The sequence below is a fragment of the Oncorhynchus mykiss genome, unplaced genomic scaffold, assembly GCF_013265735.2.
Source record: "Oncorhynchus mykiss isolate Arlee unplaced genomic scaffold, USDA_OmykA_1.1 un_scaffold_195, whole genome shotgun sequence".
NCBI lineage: Eukaryota > Metazoa > Chordata > Actinopteri > Salmoniformes > Salmonidae > Oncorhynchus > Oncorhynchus mykiss.
The window spans coordinates 379,798-392,337 of record NW_023493678.1 but is presented as its reverse complement, the minus strand read 5'-3'; the positions used below and the strand labels follow the sequence as shown (position 1 = coordinate 392,337).

Sequence of the window (12,540 nt, the reverse complement as noted above, 5' to 3'; positions counted from 1 at the left end):
ACAGATCACCATACTGGTCTTCAGTAAAAATCAGTCTGCAGGCTGGCTTTATCATCTAGCTCACCATCAGAGATCCATGTCCTTTCAGAATCCATGTCCTCCATGTCGTCTCTGAGAATACAGCCTCTGGATTAGTGGAAAACCTTTGTCAAAGGATGGCGACTATTTTCCAGAAAAATGAGTCCACTGACACTGTGCTACTGGAAAGAAGTGGGAGAGTTTCACAGTGCTCCCACGGGGGCTCCCAACTGGATTATACTGAATTGAGTGTTAAATATCAGAGGAAAGCTTTTGGTCAACAGCTAAGAACATCTGCGTCAGTATAAGAACACACTAAAGGATTTCTTCACAGGCTGAAGCCATCCGGATCCGAAAGGACAGAAATGGCTTCTTCCAAAGAGACCCTTGGGAAATCCTGGTTGCTATCCAGAGTGAAATCTCAAACTTCGGGCGAATGAAGGATTCCAGGGAGCTCCTTCAGATCATATATGGTAGGAACTATGCTGAAGGAGATTGAGAAAGTGAGGATGACAGTGAAACAAGTCTGCCAAGACATCCCTCGAACCTGTTATCTTTATCCACTTCTTTAAATGGTCGTAGTTCCTTGTCCAGCTCTTCAAAGGGTCCTAGGTCAGAGTGTGAGTTAGAGATCAACCTCCTGGCACTCCCATCCCTGACAAAGTGCCTTTTGATCTGACCTGCCCCATTGTCAGGAGCTCCTGCATCGACACCAGGGACTCTAAAATACCAGAGATTTCTTCAAGTGACCTAAAGACAAAGATGATGGCACACACAGTTGAACCCCTGCATCGTAACAGTCCAATGACTGACAGCAGCCGACCACCGAGTGCTAAAGTCTCTTTTCGATCCTCCACTCCGTCTTTCACCAGCAAGGGAACCTCTTTGGTACCAAAGGGAGAGGGGATTGACATTGAAGAGAAGGAGGTGTGTATCCCCAGCAGCTCTGGCCATCTGAGGGAGCTCTTAATCATCCCGGACATCAGCAGTGCCACTGCATTCCCCACTGCAGTACTTGAAGGACTCCAGCAAAGATGATGGCATCTGTTTTGTCACCATACTGGTGATAAGGTTGCTATCGGAGATCAGACCCTCAGCCCTAGATGGACCCTCCAACAGGCAGCAGATCTGACCGAAACATCTCAGCAACTCATCAGACAAGTCCTGTCTGAGTTCTGTGCTGCATCCAGATATCCAGGACACAGGCATATTCCCAGAACCTGAACATCCAAAGGGTGTTCAGAGGTGTACATAAAAACCTCATGGAGGAGTTTGGCTCTTATAACACCCTGCAAGCAGCTATTTCCTCCCAGGACCCTGCATTTGACAGAGTCCTGGTAAAGTCCTTGACCCAGCAGCTGGTACAGGGATGCAAGGAGGCGTCAAGACCAGCTTCTGCTGCAACAAACCCATCAGACCAGGCTGAGACGGAGAGGGGGGCTGAGCAGAAAGCAAGAAGGAGCTTCCTTTGCTTTCAATGACTAAACTCAGGATCAACTTCAAGGTATAGCAGGGAGTTAGCATTGTTTTTTGTTCCAGTTAGGTGCTGACGTTATTGATGTGGCTATGATAAGACAAATACATGAAATAAATATTTTTATTCACCACTAAATTGTTGCCTTGGATTCAGAAGTGTTCCATTTATTTATTCTCTGTACCATTTTCTTTACCTTTCTTCTGTTAGCGTTCCAAGAGAGGAAACAAAAAGGACTGCCATTCAGTCCAAGACCAGACTGAGATTCCCTCTACTGATGGACATTGCATAGGTAAGGATGTTTTAGAGCTCTGCTATAGCTTGTAGTTTTGTTTAGGTGTGTGTTAGAAACATAGGAATGCCTACCAAACTCATAGCACTGTTATTTTTCAATGTTACTATACTGCATCTCTCTCTCTCTCTCTCTCTCTCCTCTCTCTCTCTCTCTCTCTCTCTCTCTCTTACCCCATCCATTTCTCTTGTGTTTCTAGCTCCAGTTGGAGAGGGTTCTCCCTCCATATCTCAGCCTGTCAAAAACGATCCTTGATTGTCAGGGTCTTTTCAGCAATGATGAAGCCATTCAGGCGCTTCACCAAGAAGAACCTGTAACCTGTTACGCTGCATGAAGAACTACTTTTGTAACAGCAAGACTTTTGACAAGAGGAATTTCTGCATGTCTAACCTTTCAAAGTCTATTTGATCAAATAAATGCCAACGATTTTACAAGAATTTCAAGTGTTTTGGAAGATTGATAATACTGAAGCAGATTTTCTCAGAGAAATGCACTAGTTCCCCCTTGGTTACACATTTATTGTTCAGCTTTTGAGTTGGCAGGACATAGGGTGTCAGGTAGCCTTGTGGTTAGAGCATTGGGCCAGTAACTGAAAGGTTGCTAGGTCAGATCCCTGAGCTGGCCATGTAAAAAATATGTCGTTCTGTTCCTGAACAAGGTAGTTAACCCACTGTTCCTAAGCTGTCATTTAAGAAAAACACATAGAGAGAATTAGCTATCTGCCAGCTAGATCAACCCTCTGAGATGCTTTCTATATTTTTTTTTTCTATATTTTTGTATTCACCTTTATTAACCAGTAGGCAAGTTGAGAACAAGTTCTCATTTACAATTGCGACCTGGCCAAGATAAAGCAAAGCATTTCGACACATACAACGACACAGAGTTACACATGGAGTAAAACAAACATACAGTCAATAATACAGTATAAACAAGTCTATATACGATGTGAGCAAATAAGGTGAGATAAGGGAGGTAAAGGCAAAAAAAAGCCATGGTGGCAAAGTAAATACAATATAGCAAGTAAAACACTGGAATGGTAGATTTGCAGTGGAAGAATGTGCAAAGTAGAAGTAAAAATAATGGGGTGCAAAGGAGCTAAATAAATAAATAATAAATAAAATAAATACAGTAGGGAAAGAGGTAGTTGATTGGGCTAAATTATAGGTGGGCTATGTACAGGTGCAGTATACTGTGAGCTGCTCTGACAGTTGGTGCTTAAAGCTAGTGAGGAAGATAAGTGTTTCCAGTTTCCGGAGATTTTTGTAGTTCGTTCCAGTCATTGGCAGCAGAGAACTGGAAGGAGAGGTGGCCAAAGAAATAATTGGTTTGGGGGTGACTAGAGATATATACCTGCTGGAGCGCATGCTACAGGTGGGTGATGATCCCAGCGAGCTGAGATAAGGGGGGACTTTACCTAGCAGGGTCTTGTAGATGACATGGAGCCAGTGGGTTTGGCGACGAGTATGAAGCGAGGGCCAGCCAATGAGAGCGTACAGGTCGCAATGATGGGTAGTATATGGGGCTTTGGTGACAAAACAGATTGCACCTGTGATAGACTGCATCCAATTTGTTGAGTAGGGTATTGAGAGGCTATTTTGTAATGACATCGCCAAAGTCGAGGATTGGTAGGATGGTCAGTTTTTACAAGGGTATGTTTGGCAGCATGAGTGAAGGATGCTTTGTTGCGAAATAGGAAGCCAATTCTAGATTTAACTTTGGATTGGAGATGTTGATGTGGGTCTGGAAGGAGAGTTTACAGTCTAACCAGACACCTAGGTATTTGTAGTTGTCCACGTATTCTAAGTCAGAGCCGTCCAGAGTAGTGATGTTGGACAGGCGGGCAGGTGCAGGCAGCGATCGGTTGAAGAGCATGCATTTAGTTTTACTTGTATTTAAGAGCAATTGGCGGCCACGGAAGGAGAGTTGTATGGCATTGAAGCTTGCCCTGGAGGGCTGTCAACACAGTGTCCAAAGAAGGGCCAGCGACTCACCAGCAGCAAGAGCGACATCATTGATGTATACAGAGAAGAGAGTCGGTCCAAGAAATGAACCCTGTGGCACCCCCATAGAGACTGCCAGAGGTCCGGACAGCAGACCCTCTGATTTGACACACTGACCTCTATCAGAGAAGTAGTTGGTGAACCAGGCGAGGCAATCATTTGAGAAACCAAGGCTGTCGAGTCTGCCGATGAGGATGTGGTGATTGACAGATTCGAAAGCCTTGGCCAGATCAATGAATACGGCTGCACAGTAATGTTTCTTATCGATGGCGGTTAAGATATCGTTTAGGACCTTGAGCGTGGCTGAGGTGCACCCATGACCAGCTCTGAAACCAGATTGCATAGCAGAGAAGGTATGGTGAGATTCTATTGTTTCATACTGTTTTTATTTATATACTTTTCTGCTCTTTTGCTCACCAGTATCTTTACCTGCACATGACCAGATGATCATTTATCACTCCAGTGTTTATCTGCTAAGTTGTAATTATTCGCCTACCTCCTCATGCCTTTTGCACACAATGTAGATAGACTCTTTTTTTCCTACTGTGTTATTGACTTGTTTATTGTTTACTCCATGTGTAACTCTGTGTTGTTGTCTGTTCACACTGCTATACTTTATCTTGGCCAGGTCGCAGTTGTATATGAGAATTTAATCTCAACTAGCCTACCTGGTTAAATAAAGGTGAAATAAAATAAAATAAAAATCAGGCACTTTTTTTCAGAAAATCGATGGCAGCGTCTATCATTGCTCTTCTACCATCTATCCCATGTCTGCACCTCCCTCTTCCATCAAAAACAAATTACCTGGTTAAAGTTAGTTAGGCTAGGGGTTTAGGGTTAAGGTTAGAGTTAAGTTTAGGAGTTAGGTTAAAGGGTTATGGTTAGAGTTAGGGGAAGGGTTAGCTAACATGCTAAGTAGTTACAAAGTAGCTAAAAAGTAGTAAGTAGTTGAAAGTTTGCTAATTAGCTAAAGTCCTCTGTGATGAGATTCAAAATCATAACCTTTGGATCGTTAGACATCCGTGTTATACTGTATGCCCACCCCTCCACCCTAACCAACCACCCTACTTTCGTTTTTGCCTTAAATAACCATTTGTCTTATATAACCATACCAAACATAACATACTAATTTGAGTGTCCCGGATTTACATTTACTATGTTACGTCTAGTCTATGAGATCAGGCTGATCACAGACATGAACAGAGTAACAGGTCATTGTAGTTATGAGTGTGAGGGATTGGAGGATTTCAATGTGGGTGAATGCAGAGCTAAGCATGAAGGGTTTTTGTGGCGTGACATAAAACCAGAAACCACAGCACAGAGGAAACCTCTGAGGGTCATAATGGCTGGTCCCATTAAACCTGGGGGAGGAGGAGTTTGAGCAGACCTCAGAGGACAGGAGCTGTCATGGTGTTAAGGACAGTAGATGAATCACCACACTTTTTTGCTCTTGTTCCCTGTGTGTGTGTGTGTGTGTGTGTGTGTGTGTGTGTGTTTGACAGAGGTAGAAGTGATGAAATACAGAATTGTGCGTTCGTTTGTTGTAGCATTTTATTATTGTAATAGATCATTTTCATCCCTAACTTTTTAAGAATGAGGCAAGATGAAGTCAAATTTCTCAAACAAGAAACATGGTTGACTGTTTCCCTTCAGTCGATTTCTCATTCTCTTGTAAATAGCAATGACGCAAGCGCTCTGATCTAGAAGCCAGTGAAAGCGAGAGGTTTTACAGCTAGTTTGTTCAGCTCAGGAAAGCCCCACGGCAGCACTTTGGAGTGTAGCATTGTGTTTTGATATCCTCATCTCCTTTGACAGTGTCTCCCGCATTCCGACAGAGCAGATAAAGCAGTACTGGGTAGAGCTGGTGGGGCTTTCAGAGTCAGTTTCATCTTTCTGCTCAGCACAGGGCAGGCATCCTATGAACTGTTTATCTCAGGAGTGCCTGATTTACCTCTGAACGGTGTCAAATGTGAGAGAAAGTGGGATCCGGGTGTTTTTTTACCGTTGTATGGATGTCTCTCTTTGACGAAGAAAAGCCTTGCCAATGAGAACCTTATTCCAGTCAGAGAGATATTATCAATATTTGTGTTGACACATACCCTACTGCTTCAGTCAGGATAGCATCACGGCTGGGGATTTGTTGTCATCTGTCTGAGACTGAGATACTGGTTGAGCAGAATACATTTAGAGGTACATTGGGAAGAAAATCCTGCATGTAGGAAAAAGCCCACCCTGTGGGTGTCACAACTTCTGCGGTAGGGGGAGATGCGGCGTTGGACGATTTTGAGGAGTTCACCCGCTGTTTTCCGGACAGTATTCGACCACCCACCCAAGGGCAGAGCGGCGGGTGAGCGCCTCTACCATCTTAGGCAGGAGATGAGGAGCGCCCAGAAGTTTGCGCTGGAGTTTAAGGACCCTGGCTGCCGGCGCTGGATGGAGCAACAGGGCCCTGATCGACAATTACCACTGTAGTCTACGTGAGGACCTCCATCGGGAGCTGGTCTGCAGAGACACCACCCTCAACTTCGACCAGCTGGTGGACCTGTCCATCCGGCTGGACAACCTGCTGGCTACTCGCGGACGTCCAGATCGGGGTCTGGTTGTTCCATCCTCCCGCACACCCTCTCCGATACCCATGGAGCTGGGAGGTGCGGTGCGCAGGGAGACCGGAGGGGGTTCCCTCTCGTGCACCATATGTGGCCGCAGAGGTCACACTGCTGGTCGGTGCCAGGTTGGTTCCTCTGGGAATCGAGGTAGCAGGCAGGGCACTCTGGCGTCACCCCAGGTGAGTAGGCACCATTCTCATCCAGAGCCCTCTATTGCACATATGTTTGTCTCTGTTACTTTTTCTGAATTTTCCCTGCGTTCCCAGCATACGGTGCTAGTAGATTCAGGCGTGGCTAGGAATTTCCTTAATAAAGGATTAGCTCATAGTTTAGGGATCCCCATTGTTCCTGTGCATATGCCTTTCCCCGTTCATGCCTTAGATAGTCGACCATTAGGGTCAGGGTTTATCAGGGAGGCAACCGCTCCTTTGAGTATGATAACGCAGGGGGGTCACAGGGAAAAGTATTTTTCTTATATGTTCTCCTGCGTATTCCGTGGTGCTTGGCCTACCCTGGTTACCTTGTCATAACCCCACTGTTTCTTGGCCACAGAGGGCTCTCACGGGGTGGTCAAGAGAGTGCTCAGGTAGGTGTTTAGGGGTTTCCGTTGGTGCTACTACGGTGGAAAGTCCAGACCAGGTCTCCACCGTGCGCATTCCCCAGAATATGCCAATTTGGTTCTCGCCTCCTGTAAAGGGAAGGCGACTCAATTACCACCCCATCGACGGGGGGATTGTGCGATAGATCTCCTGGTAGACACTGCACTTCCCAGGAGTCACGTGTATCCCCTGTCGCAAGCAGAGACGGTGGCTATGGAGACATATGTCTCCGAATCCCTGCGTCAGGGGTACATTCAGCCCTCCATTTCACCTGTCTCCTCGAGTTTCTTTTTTGTGAAGAAGAAGGATGGAGGTTTGTGCCTGTGCATTGATTATAAAAAAAATCAATAAAATCAATGAAATCACGGTGAGGTATAGTTACCCGCTACCTCTTATTGCTATGGCGATTGAGTCAATGCACAGGGCTCACTTCTTCAATAAACTGGATCTCAGGAGTGCGTACAATCTGGTACGTATTCGGAAGGGAGAAGAGCATAAGACGCATTTAATACCACCTCAGGGCATTATGAGTACCTCGTCATGCCGTATGGGTTGCAGCCGTGCGTAATTAGCCGACTCCCACCACGGTAAAGGAGGTGCAGTGATTTTTTGAGTTTGCCAACTACTACCGGAGGTTTATCCGGGGCGCCAAACAATGAACATGCACCTGTAGAATGGTCGTTAAGACACTAACAGCTTACAGATGGTAGGCAATTCAGGTCACAGTTATGAAAACTTAGGACACTAAAGAGGCCTTTCTACTGACTCTGAAAATCACCAAAAGAAAGATGCCAGGGTCCCTGCTCATCTGCGTGAACATGCCTTAGGCATATTGCAAGGAGGCATGAGTACTGCAGATGTGGCCAGGGCAATAAATTGCAATGTTCGTAGTGTGAGACGCCAAAGACAGCGCTACAGGGAGACAGGACGGACAGCTGATGGTCCTCGCAGTGGCAGACCACGTGTAACACCTGCACAGACCACGTGTAACAACACCCGCATCGGTACATGCGAACATAACACCTGCGGGACAGGTACAGGATGGCAACAACAACTGCCCGAGTTACACCAGGAAAGCACAATCCCTCCATCAGTGCTCAGACTGAATAGACTGAATAATAGGCTGAGAGAGGTTGGACTGGGGGGCTTGTAGGCCTGTTGTAAGGCAGGTCCTCACCAGACATCACCGGCAACAACGTCACCTATAGGCACAAACCCACCGTCGCTGGACCAGACAGGACTGGCAAAAAGTGTTCTTCACTGCGAGTCACGGTTTTGTCTCACCAGGGGTGATGGTCGGATTTGCGTTTATCGTCGAAAGAATGAGCGTTACAGAGGCCTGTACTCTGGAGCTGGATCGATTTGGAGTTGGAGGGTCCGTCATGGGCTGGGGCGGTGTGTCACGGAATCATTGGACTGAGCTTGTTGTCATTGCAGGCAATCTCAATGCTGTGTGTTACAGGGAAGACATCCTCCTCCCTCATGTGGTACCCTTCCTGCAGGCTCATCCTGACATGACCCTGCAGCATGACAATGCCACCACGCACAGACCGAACAGTATGGCTGATTTCCTACAAGACAGGAATGTCAGTGTTTTGCCATGGCCAGCAAAGAGCCCGGATCTCAATCCCATTGAGCATGTCTAGGACCTGTTGGATCGGATGGAGAGGACAGGGCCATTCCCCCTAGAAATGTCTGGGATCTTGCAGGTGCCTTGGTGGAAGAGTGGGGTAACATCTCACAGGAATAACTGGCAAGTCTGGTGCAGTCCATGAGGAGGAAATGCACTGCAGTACTTAATGCTGATGGTAGCCACACCAGATACTGACTGTTACTTTTGATTTTGCCCTTCTCCTTTCGTTCAGGGACACATTATTCAATTTCTGTTCGTCACATATCTGTGGAACTTATTCAGTTTGTCTCAGTTTTGAATCTTATGTTCGTACAAATATTTACACGTGTTACGTTTGCTGAAAATAATTGCAGTTGACAGTGAGAGAACATACACACACACACACACACACACACACACACACACACACACACACACACACACACACACACACACACACACACACACACACACACACACACACACACACACACACACACACACACGTTCCTATGCTTCCTGGCTGATGTTTTGGTCACTTTTGAATGCTGGCGGTGCTTTCACTCTAGTGGTAGCATGAGACGGAGTCTACAACCCACACAAGTGGCTCAGGTAGTGCAGCTCATCCTGGATGGAAAAATCAATGCGAGCTGTGGCAAGAAGGTTTGCTGTGTCTGTCAGCGTAGTGTCCAGAGCATGGATGCGCTACCAGGAGACAGGCCAGTACATCAGGAGACGTGGAGGAGGCCGTAGGAGGGCAACAACCCAGCAGCAGGACCGCTACCACCGCCTTTGTGCAAGGAGGAGCACTGCCAGAGCCCTGCAAAATGACCTCCAGCAGGCCACAAATGTGCATGTGTCTGCTCAAACGGTCAGAAACAGACTCCATGAGGGTGGTATGAGGGCTCGATGTCCACAGGTGGGGGTTGTGCTTACAGCCCAACACCGTGCAGGACGTTTGGCATATGCCAGAGAACACCAAGATTGGCAAATTCGCCACTGGCGCCCTGTGCTCTTCACAGATGAAAGCAGGTTCACACTGAGCACGTGACAGACGTGACAGAGTCTGGAGACGCCGTGGAGAACGTTCTGCTGCCTGCAACATCCTCTAGCATGACCGGTTTGGCGATGGGTCAGTCATGGTGTGGGGTGGCATTTCTTTGGGGGGGCGCACAGCCCTCCATGTGCTCACCAGAGGTAGCTTGACTGCCATTAGGTACCGAGATGAGATCCTCAGACCCCTTGTGAGACCATATGCTGGTGCGGTTGGCCCTGGGTTCCTCCTAATGCAAGACAATGCTAGACCTCATGTGGCTGGAGTGTGTCAGCAGTTCCTGCAATAGGAAGGCATTGATGCTATGGACTGGCCCGCCCGTTCCCCAGACCTGAATCCAATTGAGCACATTTGTCCAATTGGGACATCATGTCTCGCTCCATCCACCAACGCCACGTTGCACCACAGACTGTCCAGGAGTTGGCGGATGCTTTAGTCCAGGTCTGGGAGGAGATCCCTCAGGAGACCATCCGCCACCTCATCAGGAGCATGCCCAGGCGTTGTAGGGAGGTCATACAGGCACGTGGAGGCCACACACACTACTGAGCCTCATTTTGACTTGTTTTAAGGACATTACATCAAAGTTGGATCAGCCTGTAGTGTGGTTTCCACTTTCATTTTGAGTGTGACTCCAAATCCAGACCTCCATGGGTTGATACATTTGATTTCCATTGATAATTTTTGTGTGATTTTGTTGTCACCACATTCAACTATGTAAAGAAAAAAGTATTTAATAAGAATATTTCATTCATTCAGATCTAGGATGTGTTATTTTAGTGTTCCCTTTCTTTTTTTGAGCAGTGTACATACATACATACATTCATACATACATACAGTGGGGCAAACTTAAAAAGATGAGAGAGGCCTGTAATTTAAATCATAGGTACACTTCAACTATGACAGACAAAATGAGAAAAGAAAATCCAGAAAATCACATTGTAGGATTTTTTATGAATTTATTTGCAAATTATGGTGGAAAATAAGTATTTGGTCACCTACAAACAAGCAAGATTTCTGGCTCTCACAGACCTGCAACTTCTTCTTTAAGAGGCTCCTCTGTCCTCCACTCATTACCTGTATTAATGGCACCTGTTTGAACTTGTTATCAGTATAAAAGACACCTGTCCACAACCTCAAACAGTCACACTCCAAACTCCACTATGGCCAAGACCAAAGAGCTGTCAAAGGACACCAGAAGCAAAATTGTAGACCTGCACCAGGCTGGGAAGACTGAATCTGCAATAGGTAAGCAGCTTGGTTTGAAGAAATCAACTGTGGGAGCAAATATTAGGAAATGGAAGGCATACAAAACCACTGATCTGGGGCTCCATGCAAGATCTCACCCCGATCTCACAAGAACGGTGAGCAAAAATCCAGGAACCACACGGGGGGACCTAGTGAATGACCTGCAGAGAGCTGGGACCAAAGTAACAAAACCTACCATCAGCAAGGGCATTGAAGATGAAACGTGGCTGGGTCTTTCAGTATGACAATGATCCCAAACACACCGCCCGGGCAACAAAGGAGTGGCTTCGTAAGAAGCATTTCAAGGTCCTGGAGTGGCTTAGCCAGTCTCCAGATCTCAACCCCATAGAAAATCTTTGGAGGGAGTTGAAAGTCCGTGTTGCCCAGCAACAGCCCCAAAACATCACTGCTCTAGAGGAGATCTGCATGGAGGAATGGGCCAAAATACCAGCAACAGTGTGTGAAAACCTTGTGAAGACTTACAGAAAACGTTTGACCTCTGTCATTGCAAAAGTATTGAGATACACTTTTGTTATTGACCAAATACTTATTTTTCACCAAAATTTCAAATAAATTCATTAAAAATCCTACAATTTCTCATTTTGTCTGTCATAGTTGATTTAATGTGACCCTCTTCCTGTCTCGTAACAGATCCAGCCCCTGACGGTTGCCCTGACCCAGACTACATCCCCAGGTCCAGATGATTCCAGCAGGCACAGCCCAGGTGGTTCAGCAGAGGCTCCTCCAGCAGCAGGTGGTGACTGCAGCTGCCTTGTTTCAGATACAGACCCCCACTCCTCACAGCCCGGCCCAACAGGCCCCAGTTTCCGCTGCAGCAGAGTCCCCAGTACAGCAGCAGCCGGCCAAGGGCCAGGCTCGCGGAGGAGCCATGAGGGGCAAGACCCAGTCCAAGCCCAGCAGCTAGGTGCCCACAGGACTAGTTAGAGCTCCCCTTTCAGCTAGGCTAAACAGGACATCTCATCAGTGTTAATGCACTCAGTGACTGACTAGCAGATCCAGCGTTATGAAGGAGTGGTGGAGTCCAGTTTGAGGTGGCTGTGTTGAATCTAACCTGGTTTAAGGAACTGCTCCATGTAAAGGAATGACCTGTCTTTTAAGAGTGTCATCATCTATCTTCAACACAGTACTGTAACTGTCGGCTGTTTCCTTCGCGACTGTTTCAGAAGGTCTCCCCTGGAGGAAACCTGGACAACATCCAGGGGGAGGTTTAAGATCAGAAAAGCAGAAAAACAATATTCATGCCTTTTTTTAAATTGATGAATATATTAATGTTACTCCATAGATATCCTGTGGCTATGGGCTGGTGCATAGCTCATTTGGGGAATGTCCATTTGAATAATGTTTTGTGTATTCATACATTGTCCCTGTCCGCCTTGATGATATTATTCTCATGCTTACCGTTTATGATGTCTGTAATTTCATAGTTGGTAGATATAGAAAACACCCTTCTTGTTAAAAAAAACCTATGTAGTGATAATCATATCTTTACGTTGGAAGTTTGAGCTATGTAGTCTGAAGAAAGCTTGTGATTGTGTCTCTGGCACCCGGATAAGCACGCATCCTACGTTATCTCCCAAGGCAGGCAGTATTACCACTGCACTGGATAACCTAGCTGTCTA

The 12,540-nt window shown here is 46.5% G+C and overlaps 1 protein-coding gene across 7 annotated transcripts in view; it reads left to right on the top strand.

Annotated features, from left to right (window-relative positions):
- The window catches only part of LOC110513490, a 285,372-nt gene that overhangs the window by 245,257 nt on the left and 27,575 nt on the right, over positions 1-12,540 (top strand). The window contains exon 1 of one of the 7 annotated variants that reach the window (XM_036972801.1): positions 1,341-1,522. The exons of the other annotated variants lie outside the window; for them this stretch is intronic. The gene's annotated coding sequence lies outside the window, so the exon portion shown is untranslated. Of the gene's footprint in view, positions 1-1,340; positions 1,523-12,540 lie in introns of those variants that run through there. 7 annotated transcript variants of the gene reach the window in all.